This window comes from Budorcas taxicolor, chromosome 3 (assembly GCF_023091745.1).
Source record: "Budorcas taxicolor isolate Tak-1 chromosome 3, Takin1.1, whole genome shotgun sequence".
Lineage (NCBI taxonomy): Eukaryota > Metazoa > Chordata > Mammalia > Artiodactyla > Bovidae > Budorcas > Budorcas taxicolor.
The window spans coordinates 47777733-47794119 of NC_068912.1; positions in this window are offsets into that span (position 1 = coordinate 47777733).

A 16387-nucleotide genomic window follows, 5' to 3' on the forward strand; every position below is an offset into this window, starting at 1 on the left:
TGCGACCCCATAGACGGCAGCCCACCAGGCTCCCCCATCCCTGGGATTCTCCAGGCAAGAACATTGGAGTGGGTTGCCATTTCCTTCTCCAATGCATGAAAGTGAAAAGTGAAAGTGAAGTCGCTCAGTCGTGTCCGACTCTTAGCGACCCCATGGACTGCAGCCCACCAGGCTCCTCCATCCATGGGATTTTCTAGGCAAGAGTACTGGAGTGGGTTGCCATAGCCTTATATGAGATCTTATTTAATCTTCCCAAAAATGTTTTAAGACAGTTGTCATTGTCCCTATTTTACAGATGAAGGAAAAAAAGGCCCTGGAGCTCAGAAGAAGTAATTTACTTACCCAAAGTCATACAGGTAAGTAATGGGTATAGGCTTAGGACAAAGATCAGTCTGACAGCAAAGTTCATAACGTACTTTCTACTCAACTATATTTTCAGTTCTTAAGGCACTAGATTAGACATGGATCATCTACTTGAGATTTTTAGTGTTTAGGCTGGTCCCTGCTGCTGCTGCTGCTGCTGCTGCTGCTAAGTCGCTTCAGTCGTGTCCAACTCTGTGCGACCCCGTAGATGGCAGCCCACCAGGCTCCCCCATCCCTGGGATTCTCCAGGCAAGAACACTGGAGTGGGTTGCCATTTCCTTCTCCAATACATGAAAGTGAAAAGTGAAAATGAAGTCGCTTCAGTTGTGTCCGACTCTGTGCGACCCCATAGATGGCAGCCCACCAGGCTCCTCTGTCCATGAGATTTTCCAGGCAAGAGTACTGGACTCTACATTTTACCTCTCCAAATCAGAGAAGGTTAGACCTCAGTTGGCACATTCTATATATATATATACGAGGGGGTGGAGGAGTTAGAACTTTTTTCGAATTTCTGCTCAAGCTAGCCCTGGAAATAGCTAAAGTTAACAGAGATTGAATTAAGAGCCAAATTTAAATAGCCAGCAGTTTATTCCCACATAAGAGCTTAGACCTGGCTTCCAGACAACTGCATATCTTTAACTCTTGAAAGGAGAATGAAACAAAAGACATTGATATGCTCGTGCTTGACTGTTGAATCTAAAACTCACATATAGGGACTTCCCTGGTAGTCCAACGGCTAAGACTTCACGTTCCAAATGCAGGGGGCCAGGGTTCAATATCTGGTCAAGGAGCTAGATCCTGCGAGTTGCAACTAAGGTTGAGTGCAGCCAGATGAACACATAAAATAAAGAAATATCTTTTAAAAGAAAAAAGATGTGTTGAAAAAAACTCAGTTATAAATCTGCCACATGTTGTAAATCTTACCATAAGCTGTTCAATGTTACTCTTGGAGAGGAAAAAAATTACCAGTTAATCAAAATATTTCATCAGCCTTCTTGCCCAGTCTCCTCAATGATAATAAATGAACTAAAATCCAAGCTTTTACCTCCTTGGGTCATCTTGTGCACCCAGGGTGTTGGCAATAATACCTCCTCTATCTCCTGCATTCTTCCCACATATATTAGTTAGATATTACTTAAATTTTAAAAAAAAATAAATTGATTTATTTTAATTGGAGGTTAATTACTTTGCAATATTGTATTGGTTTTGCCATACATCAACATGAATCTGCCACAGGTATACACGTGTTCCCTATCCTGAACCCCCCTCCCTCCTCCCTCCCTGCACCATCCCTCTGGGTCATCTCAGTGCACCAGCCCCAAGCATCCAGTATCATACATCGAACCTGGACTGGTGATTCATTTCATACGTGATATTATACATGTTTCAGTGTCATTCCCCCAAATCATCCCACCCTTTCCCTCTCCCAGAGAGTCCAAAAATACATCTGTGTCTCTTTTGCTGTCTCGCATACAGGGTTATCATTACCATGTTTCTAAATTCCATAAATATACCTTAGTATACTGTATTGGTGTTTTTCTTTCTGGTTTACTTCACTCTGTATAATAGGCTCCAGTTTCATCCACCTCATTAGAACTGATTCAATTGTATTCTTTTTAATGGCTGAGTAATACTCCATTGTGTATATGTACCATAGCTTTCTTATCCATTCATCTGCTGATGGACATCTAGGTTGCTTCCATGTCCTGGCTACTATAAACAGTGCTGCGATGAACATTGGGGTACACATACCTCTTTCAATTCTGGTTTCCTCGGTGTGTATGCCCAACAGTGGGATTGCTGGGTCATAAGGCAATTCTATTTCCAGTTTTTTAAGGAATCTCCACACTGTTCTCCATAGTGGCTGTACTAGTTTGCATTCCCACCAACAGTGTAAGAGGCTTCCCTTTTCTCCACACCCTCTCCAGCATTTATTGCTTGTAGACTTTTGGATCACAGCCATTCTGACTGGCGTGAAATGGTCCGTCATTGTGGTTTTGATTTGCATTTCTCTGATAAGGAGTGATGTTGAGCATCTTTTCATGTGTTTGTTAGCCATCTGTATGTCTTCTCTGAAGAAAGATCTGTTTAGTTCTTTGGCCCATTATTTGATTGGGTCGTTTATTTTTCTGGAATTGAGCTGCAGGAGTTGCTTGTATATTTTTGAGATTAGTTGTTTGTCAGTTGCTTCATTTGCTATTATTTTCTCCAATTTCGAAGGCTGTCTTTTCACCTTGCTTATAGTTTCCTTTGTTGTGCAGAAGCTTTTAAGTTTAATTAGGTCCCATTTGTTTATTTTTGCTTTTATTTCCAATATTCTGGGAGGTGGGTCATAGAGGAACCTGCTATGATGTGTGTCGGAGAGTGTTTTGCCTATGTTCTCCCTAGGAGTTTTATAGTTTCTGGTCTTACGTTTAGATCTTTAATCCATTTTGAGTTTATTTTTGTGTATAAATAATATATATTTATTTAACCCAATGTTTCTAAATGCACATACTACTTTTGATTTGCAAAGGTATGTGGTGTTAAGTAAAATAGTACATGGAGTATAAGTGGGTTTCTACAATAGGTTATTTTGGAAGCTCTAATTTTTCTTGCCTTTCTTGGTTTCTGCTGTAATGATTAGAATAAAACAAGGACATTTTTAGTGATAGAATTAAGATCTCTCTTCAGAGTAAATCCTTCTTTACTTTGCCTCCTTTCAAGTACATGAGAAGAGCTGCTAGACAAGTTTATTTAATCACTTGGAATACGTCATGTTAACTCAAGGAAAAAAGCAAAGTGCTTGAAAAGCCAGGATAAACTGCATAAATTTTTTTCTTCTCTTCACAAAATCTGGTTCCAATAAAAACCATCTTTACTGCCTGTGGCTAATGTGTAAGTTAGTGAGAGATTATGGTCTGGTTTTTATAGCATTTTATGTAGTATTTGCCAATCCATAGGGACCTTGCCTGTTAGTCCTTTACAAATATAAAATGTAATTTTAAATTTCACTTCATCATGATAATAGGCTATATAAGCTTCCTTTCTAAAGCCTGCAGACCATCCTGTCACCTTAGGGAGCCTCCAACAACCTGACTTAATCATATCTTGGTGACTCATTGCAACCTTCCCACTCTTGTGAAAATATATAAATCCTAATTATTTTTAAAGCTCTTTTCTTGGAAATGAGGTTGATTTCTTGTACACACACAGGCTGAGCATACACAGAAAAAATAAGTAGGAAGAGATTCTTGGTCTCTGAAGAATTGGATTCTTTTATACCTTCTCTGCTGTGCCCCTCCTCCCCTTTTGCAGTAAATCCTCTGACATAGAAAAACTTGCTGCAGGAAGGCAGACAATCAGCCATATTCCTAATGGAGAAAAGAAATAGTGACAATTGCTTATAGTGTGATGCTCATGTATGTACAGGATTCCCTGGTGGCTCAGTGGCAAACAATTCACCAGCCAATGCAGGAGAAGCGGGTTTGATCCCTGCGTCAGGAAGATGCACTGGAGAAGGAAATGGCAACCCAATCCAAAATTTTTGCCAGGGAAATCCCATGGACAGAGAAGCCTGGAAGACTATAGTCCATGGGGTCACAAAGAATCGGACACAACTTAGTGTCTAAACAGCAATAATGTATGCCCAGTGTGTCCACCAGGGCACACAACCCTCCCAAATTAGTAGGTAATTTGGTTAGTCAGTTGCTAGATAGATTTTTAAAACATATTGTAAACGAGGTCAGAGAAACTTAGAGAAACTGATTTATTGCTCAAGATCTCAAGGCTGATTCTTGGCAAGAATTGACTTCGGGTCTTCTGTTATTTAGTTAACATCTCCCCAGTATACTTCACTGCTGTTTAAATTGTTAAATAATTTTCTTATCTCGTACACAGGTCATATCTTTCCCCTATTGGAGTTACTTCTCATTTAATCCAATCATGCAGTTAACCAGAACTTGGTCATTGTACTGAACAGTTCATACTAAGGTGTTTGTTACTTCTTCCTGGGTGATCCTCTATGCCAAACACTGTCATCTTCCTTCCAACATAGGAACTTAACTCCCAAAAGAGACGTGCCCTTTGCAACTCACCTTGTTCCCAGACAATGGTCGTGAATCGTGATGGTCTTATGTTAGATTCCTCCCAGGAGTCTACAGTTTCCACAGTCCCATCCTAGAGCTCAGACAAGCCTTTGGAGAGATGGGTCAATTCGTGCTATCTTGAAACTAAGGTTTACTGGTCCAGCATGTGCTCCATCACAATATCACAGTTTCCTGGATCTTCTACACTAGTTACCATTTTATCAACTTACAGATTACAAAATTAGAATCTCACCCCATCTAGCCAACCTAACTTTCTAAATGTCAATACTTCAGAATCCATCTTGAGCTATATTCCAAAGTTTCTATAACAGAATTCTTATGTACACCTAACAAGCTGATGAAAGGAACTATTTTTTCTAATTTGCTTTTAAAAATGTGAATGCATTTGTAACTTGCAGCTGAATACTTCCATAAGATAATTACATATGACAAGACAGAAAAACTTTTTGAAAAAAAAAAAAAAATTCCCTTGAATATGTGCCTGAATTCATTTACAACTGTTGCTGCTTTAAACACTTCAGGCAGAATAAGTGGATGGCACTAAACAGCTTAGCTGCAATTATTATGGAATGTCTGAGGTATAATTTCCCCTGCGGTTTTGTTAGGCGTACAAAATTCATAATTCTGATTTGTGGCAGGTACTTATTACTCATCACAGGTGGGGATATGCAAATATTATTCTAGTAGGGGTGAACAGCCTTTATTTCAGTATTCAGCTATTAACGAGATTTGTGAGTCTGGTACTCTGGGGCCATTTAATTAATTAGATGGTACAGATAAAATATAAATTGTTTTGTAGGCTACACAATTCGTGTCCTAGGAGGTGTAAAACTGAGGCTAAATGAAATTGGTGCAGATTGATTTGTTGTTTTTTATATAGATCCCAGTAAATGTAAATTCTGCTCATTATTTTACTGTATTAATTCCACTCATAATCCTCATATTCTCTGAGTTTCATTAAAATAGATATTGTGTATTTGACTGTTTTGTTAAGGGATTTTATCACTTAATCTTCATGTCCTTGGCAGTAAGCATATAGAAAGAATATCTACAGTTAACTTTTTGAAAAATTTTCGTGTTCTAGAGTAATACTTTTTTATTAACTTATACTATTATGTGGAAATAACATCTACTAAAATAAATCCTGGGAAATTGCATGATATTTAATGAGTTTTATTGGAATCAGTCAAAAAGTAATTACACAACTACGTGCATATAAGGAGAATGATTTCCCAGGCATTTGATACCTCAAGGAGGTGAAAAGTTTACACACTTATATGGAGAACAACACATGAGTTTAATTGCTACATTGCCTTTATATATTTGGCGTTGGATGCTTAGCACTCTACGGTAAGGATACGGAATCTTTTCTTGACATAGTGGGAAAAGTCACTGTGATTGTGCTGTCTCTCTGGGTGTAGTGGCACTGTTTGTGCTGTATATTGGCCAATTTTGCCTTATATATTTGGTGATAACTAAATTTAAAATTCTTAACCATATTGTTGATTACCTTTAATTTGGCAAATGGCTTCTCTAGTGGCTCCATAGTAAAGTATCCACCTGCAATGCAGGAGACATGGGTTTGATTCCTGGATTGGGAGGATCCTCTGGAGAAGGGCACAGCCACCCATTCCAGTGTTCTTGCCTGGAGAATCTCATAGACAGAGGAGCATGGTGGGCTATAGTCCATGGGGTTGCAACGAGTTGGAGATGACTGAATGACTGAGTAGGAGCTCAAGCATGAGCACTTCAATCTTACTTTGAATCTAGAAATTAGAAATTAATTCTGCAGATAAATGACCAAATATTTTTCCTCAGTTAAAGTTGGGCTTATCTTAAATTTTACTTTGGGGCTAAACAGTAATGTATTTCTTCTAACCTTCAAGACTTCATCTAAAGTTGAAATGTGGCTAACCATTATAATTTCTCTCTTCTATGAGCACTATTTTCTTTCTTCTGCCAGCCTCTCTGCACTCAACTCTTTTCATTTTTTAATGAAAAGCAAGCATATTTCTCAAAAGAGATGTTCTTTAATAGCACCTTGAATAAATAAAAGAAGGGTACATAAGAAAATGCAACAACTGGAGAACAATTTCCAACAGGGAATTAATAACCATATTTGGAATAATTGCAAAAGCAGAAGCCCACACATCATGCTGACAACCTTGAATGCAAAGCAAAATACTTAAACATGCAGATCTGAGAGCTCTGTGTTCTAGGTCACCTTTCAGAAAATATATTTTCACGCATCTCTGTTAATCTCCATAAAAAGCTAGGAAAAGATAATTTTTATTAATTTGAAAAGAGATTTATAAAGTGTTACAATCATATATTTTATATCTCCAAGGGAAAATTTAATAAACAGCAATGAATATGTTAGAGAAGGCAAGACAAAACTCGACAATCAGAAACATTATTAGCAGAAAAATAACAAAGGAATTATATACTGAAAAGATTGGTCAAGACAATACTACTGAAATATTTAAGTTGTTTACACAGATAATAATGAGATGCACTATTAATGGTGTATTTTCCGTGAAATTAAATTCTTTTGAATCTGCAAATTTCAAATTAAATTGTCTGTAATAGTAGAACCTAGATTATCATTGTATTAATAAAAACAATTTGTGATCTATTAATAATACTAATTTGATAAATATACTTTATAGATATCAATAAATAATAAAAATTATACCTACTACTGTGGGCAAGAATCTCTTAGAAGAAATGGAATACCCATCATAGTCAACAAAAGAGTCCAAAATGCAGTACTTAGATACAATCTCAAAAATGACAGAATGATCTCTGTTCATTTCCAAGGCAAACCATTCTATATCACGGTAATCCAAGTCTATGCCCTGACCAATAATGCTGAAGAAGCTGAAGTTGAATGGTTCTATGAAAACCTACAAGACCTTCTATAACTAACGCCCCAAAAAGATGTCCTTTTCATTATAGGGGACTGGAATGCGAAAATAGGAAGTCAAGAGATACCTGGAGTAACAGGCAAATTTGGCCTTGAAGTACAGAATGAAGCAGGGAAAAGGCTACTAGAGTTTTGCCAAGAGAACACACTGGACATAGCAAACACCCTCTTCCAACAACACAAGAGAAGACTCAACACATGGACGTCACCAGATGGTTAACACCAAAATCAGATTGATTATATCCTTTGCAGCCAAAATGGAGAAGCTCTATACAGTCAGCAAAAACAAGACCAGGAGCTGACTGTGGCTCAGATCATGAACTCCTTATTGCCAAATTCAGACTTAAATTGAAGAAAGTAGGAAAAGTATTAGACCATTCAGGTATGACCTAAATCAAAACCCTTACGATTATACAGTGGAAATAGAAGTAGATTCTAGGGATTAGATCTGATAGACAGAGTGCCTGATGAACTATGGATGGAGGTTCATGACGTCGTACAGTAGATAGGGATCAAGACCATCCCCCAAGGGAAAAAAAATGCAAAAAGGCAAAATGGTTGTCTGAGGCGGCCTTACAAATAGCTGTGAAGAAAAGAGAAGTCAAACAAAGGAGAAAAGGAAAGATAAACCCCCATTTGAATGCAGAGTTCTAAAGAAATGCAAGGAAAGATAAGAAAGCCTTCCTCAGTGATCAATGCAAAGAAATAGAGGAAAACAATAGAATGAGACAGAGTATAGAGGTCTTCAAAAAAAATTAGAGATACAAAGGGAAAATTTAATGCAAAGATGTGCACAATAAAAGACAGAATGGTATGGACCTAACAGAAGCAGAAGAAATTAAGAAGAGGTGGCAAGAATACACAGAAGAACTATACAAAAAAGATCTTCATGACCCAGATAATCATGATGCTGTGATGATCACTCACAGCATCATGGCTCACTCACCTAGAGCCAGACATCCTGAAATGTGAAGTCACGTGGGTCTTAGAAAGCATCACTATGAACAAAGCTAGTGGAGGTGATGGAATTCCAGCTGAGCTATTTCAGATCCTAAAAGATGATATGAAAGTGCTGCACTCAGTATGCCAGCAAAGTTGGAAAACTCAACATTGGCCACAGGACTAGAAAAGGTCAGTTTTCATTCCAATCCCTAAGAAAGGCAATGCCAAAGAATGCTCAAACTACCACACAATTGCACTCATCTCACACACTAGTAAAATAATGCTCAAAATTCTCCAACTAGGCCTTCAACACATGAGCTGTGAATTTCCAGATGTTCAAGCTGGATTTAGAAAAGGCAAAGGCATCAGAGATCAAATTGTCAACATCTGTTGGATCATTGCAAAAGCAAGATACTTCCAGAAAAAACATCTATTTCTTCTTTCTTGACTATGCCAAAGCCTTTAACTGTGTGGATCACAACAAACTGTGGAAAGCTGTTCAAGAGATGTGAATAGTAATACCTCCTGACCTGCCTCTTGAGAAATCTGTATGCAGGTCTGGAAGAAACAGTTAAAACTAGACATGGAACAACAGACTGGTTCCAAATCTGGAAAGGAGTATGTCACAGTTGTATATTGTCATCCTGCTTATTTAACTTGTGTGCAGAGTACATCACAAGACATCCCAGGCAGGATGAAGCACAAGCTGGAATCAAGATTGCTAGGGAAAATGTCAATAACCTCAGATATGCAGATGACACCACCCTTATGGCAGAAAGTGAAGAAGAACTTAAGAGCCTCTTGATGAAAGTGAAAGGGGAAAGAAAAAAGTTGGCTTAAAACTCAATATTAAGAAAACTAAGATCATGACATCTGGTCTCATCACTTCATGGCAAATAGATGGGGAAACAACAGAAACAGTGACAGACTTTATTTTCAGTTCAGTTCAGTTCAGTCGCTCAGTTGTGTTCGACTCTAGCGACCCCATGAATCGCAGCAGACCAGGCCTCCCTGTCCATCACCATCTCCCGGAGTTCACTCAGATTCACATCCATCGAGTCAGTGATGCCATCCAGCCATCTCATCCGCTGTTGTCCCCTTCTCCTCCTGCCCTCAGTCCCTCCCAGCATCAAAGTCTTTTCCAATGAGTCAACTCTTCTCATGAGGTGGCCAAAGTACTGGAGTTTCAGCTTTAGCATCATTCCTTCCAAAGAAATACCAGGGCTGATCTCCTTCAGAATGGACTGGTTGCATCTCCTTGCAGTCCAAGGGACTCTCAAGAGTCTTCTCCAACACCACAGTTCAAAAGCATCAATTCTTCAGCACTCAGCCTTCTTCACAGTCCAACTCTCACATCCATACATGACCACTGGAAAAACCATAGTCTTCACTAGACGGATCTTTGTTGGCAAAGTAATGTCTCTGCTTTTGAATATGCTATCTAGGTTGGTCATAACATTTCTTCCAAGGAGTAAGTGTCTTTTAATTTCATGGCTGCAATCACCATCTGCACTGATTTTGGAGCCCGAAAAAATAAAGTCTGACACCGTTTCCACTGTTTCCCCATCTATTTCCCATGAAGTGATGGGATCGGATGCCATGATCTTTGTTTTCTGAATATTGAGCTTTAAGCCAACTTTTTCACTCTCCACTTTCACTTTCATCAAGAGGCTTTTTAGTTCCTCTTCACTTTCTGTCATATGGGTGGTGTCATCTGCATATCTGAGGTTATTGATATTTTTCCTGGCAATCTTGATTCCAGCTTGTGTTTCTTCCAGTCCAGCGTTTCTCATGATGTATTCTGCATATAAGTTAAATAAGCAGGGTGACAATATACAGCCTTGATGGACTCTTTTTCCTATTTGGAACCAATCTGTTGTTCCATGTCCAGTTCAAACTGCTGCTTCTTGACCTGCATACAGATTTCTCAAGAGACAGGTCAGGTGGTCTGGTATTCCCATCTCTCTCAGAATGTTCCACAGTTTATTGTGATCCACATAATCAAAGGCTTTGGCATAGTCAATAAAGCAGAAACAGATGTTTTTCTGAAACTCTCTTGCTTTTTCCATGATCCAGCGGATGTTGGCAATCTGATCTCTGGTTCCTCTGCCTTTTCTAAAACCAGCTTGAACATCAGGAAGTTCACGGTTCACGTATTGCTGAAGCCTGGCTTGGAGAATGTTGAGCATTATTTTACTAGCATGTGAGATGAGTGCGATTGTGTGGTAGTTTGAGCATTCTTTAGCATTGTCTTTCTTTGGGATTGAAATGAAAACTGACCTTTTCTAGTCCTGTGGCCAATGCTGAGTTTTCCAAATTTGGTGGCATGTTGAGTGCAGCACTTTCACAGCATCATCTTTCAGGATTTGAAATAGCTCAAATGGAATGCCATCACCTTTTGAGGGGCTTCAAAATCACTACAAATGGTAACTGAAGCCATGAAGTTAAAAGACATTTGCTCCTTAGAAGAAAAGTTATGACCAACCTAAACAGCATATTATAAAGCAGAGACATTACTTTTTCAACAAAGGTCTGTCTAGTCAAGGCTATGGTTTTTCCAGTGGTTATGTATGGATGTGAGTGTTGGACTCTAAAGAAAGCTGAGCACCGAAGAATTGATGCTTTTGAACTGTGGTGTTGGAGAAGACTCTTGGGAGTTATTTGGACTGCAAGGAGATCCAGCCAGTTCATCCTCAAGGAGATCAGTCCTGAATATTTATTGGAAGGACTGATGCTGAAGCTGAAATGCCAATACTTTGGCCACCTGATGCAATGAACTGACTCATTGGAAAAGCTGCTGATGCTGGGAAAGATTGAGGGAGGGAGCAGAAAGGAATGACAGAGGATGAGATGGTTGGATGGCATCACCGACTCAATGGACATGATTCTGGGTAAACTCCGAGAGTTGATGATGGACAGGAAGTCTTGGTGTGCTACAGTCCGTGGGGTTGCAAAGAGTCAGAAACGACTAAGTTACTCAACTGACTGAACTGAAAGTAGAGAAAATAAAGATGGAAAAAGTGTACACAACATTATATGTTAAGATTAGGTTTTGCTTTTTTCTTTCATAAGATACAAAAATATTTCATATGTATACATAATATTTTATATTACACAGATTTCTCCAAGTTTGGGGTCTTTGGTAACATAACCACTCAATATATCTTCAGTTGGAATATTTGAAGGAAATGGCAGAATTGCCTCCATTCTGATTCTTTGGAGAACATTGAGGGAGTAACTTGATAGACATTGGTTGTGTGAATAGGAAATGATGAGATGTGCTCTTATTGCCCAACTTCTGTATGGAGATCCTGACCTGAACTTACCTTTCTGAGTTCAAAAGAGTTGAGTGAGTGAGTGAGTGAACTCATTTAGTCATGTCCGACTCTTTGTGACCCAATGAACTGTAGCCTACCAGGCTCCTCTGTCCATGGGATTTTCCAGGCAAGAATACCAGAGTGGGTTGCCATATCCTTCTTCAGGAGATCTTCCCAACCCAGAGATTGAACTGGGGTCTCCCGCATTGTAGGCAGACGATTTACTGTCTGAGCCACCAGGGAAGTCCAAAAGGAGTTGAACTGACTGGCAAATACATGTTTCTACATATATGTCAAAAAGAGTAAACTTTAATGGAGGCAAACTAAAGTAACACATTGATCAGTATGTTGAAGGGCAAATAGATTAAACTTTGTTACAAATATATAGCTATCTGCAGTGAAAGAGATAGGGTAAAATGAAGCTGCTGCTGCTGCTAAGTCACTTCAGTCGTGTCCGACTCTGTGGAACCCCATAGACAGCAGCCCATCAGGTTCCCCCATCCCTGGGATTCTCCAGTCAAGAACGCTGGAGTGGGTTGCCATTTTCTTCTCCAATGCATGAAAGTGAAAAGTGAAAGTGAAGTCACTCAGTTGTATCCGACTTTTAGCAACCCCATGGACTACAGCCTACCAGGCTCCTCCATCCATGGGATTTTCCAGGCAAGAGTACTGGAGTGGGGTGCCATTGCCTTCTCCTAAAATGAAGCTGACCTATGTAAATTCAGAAAACAATTTTTCAGATCTAAAGCTAAGCTAAAAGAAAGAAAGAAAGAACTAAAGAGACTCTAATGCTGAAAACAAAAAGGAACTGTACAAATATACCTTACTCTTGTTAGTGACTTTTGTTTTTCTCATGGGAGTTCAAGTTAGCAATTCTAAAAAGGTTTTATGTGCATATATTTGGGTTGGATAAATAAGTAAGTTTGGATAGTGAGTGCTAGTTTTCTCTCTGTTGGAGAAAGAAGATACAGATAAGCAAGATGAGAAGGCTAAAATAAACTCCATGGTAGCAGGTCAGAGTTGGAGACATCAGTGTGAGCTCATGTTTAGGTTAATACTGATACAGATAGTAAATATAGAAACAATCATAGAAATATATATATACATAAACTAGTATTTATACATGTATTATATCACTCTGTTTCTTGAGAGATCCTAGAAGCAATAACATCCCACCATCAATGAGCACTCATAGCACCCAGACCTTGGTTTCTAAATACCATTTTAATCAAAGTAACAGTGGGTTCTGAGAGAAATAATTGATTTCAAGTTTGGAGCAGGATAAATATAAGATGAGCCTCAGATATGTAGAAGGGACAGAAGGTAAGATAGTGAGAAAAAAAAATAATGTAAAAGGGATATATTGTAAAAAAAAAAAAAAAAGAAAAGAAAAAGAAAATCATGTAAAAAGAAGCCAACTGAAAGAGCTCCTAATCACAAAAGCTGGGACAATTTAAACTACAAAATAAATAAAATAAATATTCATGAGTCCATACTGATATAAAAAAATGAAGACTAATATTCCTTAAAATTATAAATAATTACACTTAATTATCCCAAATAATCTTCATCAGAAGCTGGAACATGATCCCCTCACTACTGTTCTTTCCCCTTGAGAATGGACTAGACTTCCAAAGGTTAGTGTGTCAATAAGGAAAAACAGTACTGAAAAAAAGCCTGGCCAACATTACCTCAACCAAGTGATGGTCATTAACCAGTGGTGCTGTGGGCACCTCCAGTTCCTGTGGATATGTGTGATGAAAAGAACTTTTTACCACTTTGATATTCTTTCAACAACCCATTGTTGTTGTTTAGCTGCTAAGTTCTGTCTGACTCTCTTGCAACCCCAATGGACTGTAGCCTACCAAGTTCCTCTGCTCATGGGATTTCCTAGGCAAGAATACTAGAGTGGGTTGCCATTTCCTTCTCCAGGGAATCTTCTGGACCCAGGGATCAAACCCACATCTACATTAGTAGGCCGATTCTTTACCACTGAGTCATTGACAATACATAACCCTAGTCCAATCATAAGGAAAACAGCAGATGAAATAAAAACAGAGGTATAAGAAATATATGGTTTCTGTCTCTAGTTTCTAGCACTGAAGTCCTAAAATCCTTGGAATTTCCTAAGTGATAGGAATATCTTCTGTCATTCATTAGGAGTCCCTTTTGAGTGCACTTGAGTTTATGATAATGAGATTAATTAGGGTGGGTCTTCCCTGGCAACTCAGGTGGTAAAAAATTTGCCTGAAATGCAGGAAACCCAGGTTCCATCCCTGGGTCAGGAAGATCCCCTAGAGAAGGGAATGGCAATTCACTCCAGTGTTCTTGTCTGGGAAATCCCATGGACAGAGGAGCCTGGCAGGCTACCATCCATGGGGTCACAAAGAGTCAGACACTGAGCAAAGAGAAGGACACTGAGCTACTAACACCTGCTTGCTCCCAAATAGTCTGGGGGTGGGCTGATCTCAAGAAAGACCAAGTTTTACAGGATTGGAACTATCAGTCCTATCTCCCTGACTTCTGGGAAGAGGAGAGAGACTGGAGGTTAAATTAATCCCCAAGGGCAATAATTTAATCAAGTACATCTATATAATGAAACCTTCATAAAATCCTAAAAGAATGGGATTTAAGACTTTTCAGGCTGGTTGGTGAATATATTCAAATGCAGGAAGAACAACTTGCCCAAAGAGCATAGCAAAGAAGCTCTGTGCCCTTTCCCCACGTCTTTTCCTAGGCACCCCTTCCATTTGGCTATTTCTGAATTATAACCTTTCTTAATAAGCTGGCAATTGTGAAAGGAAAATCAAAATGGAGCCAGTATTGCTAAGAAAGACCTCTAAAATGGATATGGGAGGCCATTAACGAAGCATGTCTTGTACACATCTCAGTCTGGATGGAATCTTACCTTTTGACCTGAGAACTGTATTAAGATACCAAGATTTACATCTGGACTTAAAAGTAGTAAGGATATTCTCTAAGCTATAAGCCTAAGTAGCCCATTTCAACCAGAGAGACAACCACTGGCAAATCAATATTGTCCCAGTTAATAATCAAATGGTAATCTGGGCCTCATTTATCTCCTTGTGTATATTGATTTAATGTGTACCTTTCTCTTAGGAACAAAGAGGTAAATGAAGGGATGAAGGAGGGCAAAATAGTGAAGTTTAGGAAGATCTGTGCAGACTACTTGGCAAGAATAAAATCTAATACTTATTTTTGAAACACTTATGTGGTATATCTGTGTTCTATTAATATAAAGCAGTATTTTCAATGCTTTATAAGTATTATTTCATGTAATCTGCATAACAACTCAACGGGTAAGTAATAATTCCTTTTTTCAGATGACAAAACAAAGGTACAGAATGATTATTAATAATTTGTCCCCTTCACAAAATACGGCAAAACCAGATTTTTGAAGATTGTAAACCCTACCCGCATCCTGTAAATTTCTTAGAAAGATGGGAGAAAAATGGGGGAATATGAATGAAATAGAGTAGCAGTTGCAAAGTGATGAGCAGTGAAGAGAACTGGCACCCTGATTTTATTAGTCAATAAAATCCTAAGGGAATTGATCACCTTTGGATGTGTCATGAATTTCAATTCGTTGAGTCGTCACAACTCGTTGATGCTTTGATCTGTCACTTAACATATCTAGATTGCTTGTCTGGCCTCTGCGAGTGTTTGGGTTTTGTAGAAAGAAGATAAAATAAAAGGTTGGAATATGAGAGCAATGGAAATCAGAGAAATCAAAGAGTCCAAAAAAATGAGAAAAGAAGAAGGGACTATGAAAAAGCACATAGATGAGAAGTGGATGATAAAGAAGCAGGCCTGAGCAAAATGGCCAACCACATATTTCCACTAATCAATTGTTACAGTAAAAAAAGAATGAAGTACATTTTCATAGTGTTTCATTTTAAAAAAGGATAGAAAGAGCGGAAAAGTAACCAAAAGAATGAACTCGGTACTCGTCTCTACCCACTCAGGCTAGAACAGGTCTACGGATACTATAGCTCAGTTTCCAGCAATACAGATGACCCCCGCCAACCTTGAGCCAGCTCTCTCTGGGGCTCTTATTCAGGCTTGAAACCAATTGAGTCCTTCTGCATTTTGGACCAGCCTACAGTCATCTGGAAAGGATTTTGTGAGCCACAATTACTAATTCATTGATCTGAAATCAAACCTTCTTCCAAATGAAACAGAAGACAGGCAGTCTTTTCATCTGCTAGAGCACATCTTTTTGTAAGTGGCGAGCAGCTCTACATATAAGGCTCATCAGACCTAAGGAAGAGAAATAAAAATAAGTTAGAAAGAAGATTAAAAATTCCTAGCACTTTAGGCTCCATATCCACATTTAAACATGAAGAAAATCCTAGTCTTGGACATACACATATTTGGCATGAGAACTTGGATTGCTTCTTTTACTGATGTTTGCTCAGTCTTTCAAAATGACAAATAGGAGAAAGCCTTGGTAAATGAGTTTATTTTGGAGATTTGTTAAGAGCCTGTTCACTGATGGAACAGCATACAGAAAAAAATCTAAAATCATGAACACTCACACCAAAAATTAACAACTCTCAGCGCTGACACCCTTAGCATACTGCTTAAGAAAAGGCAAGTGTTTTCACCATTCTCTCAGGCTAGGCAAAGCAGGAATCAGCTATAAGAATAAGGAGATAGGCATCATGCATACAAGTGACCCTTCCTTATTAGGAGAGGTGGGCAAAAGACTCTTTGGAAAGCCCAGCTGT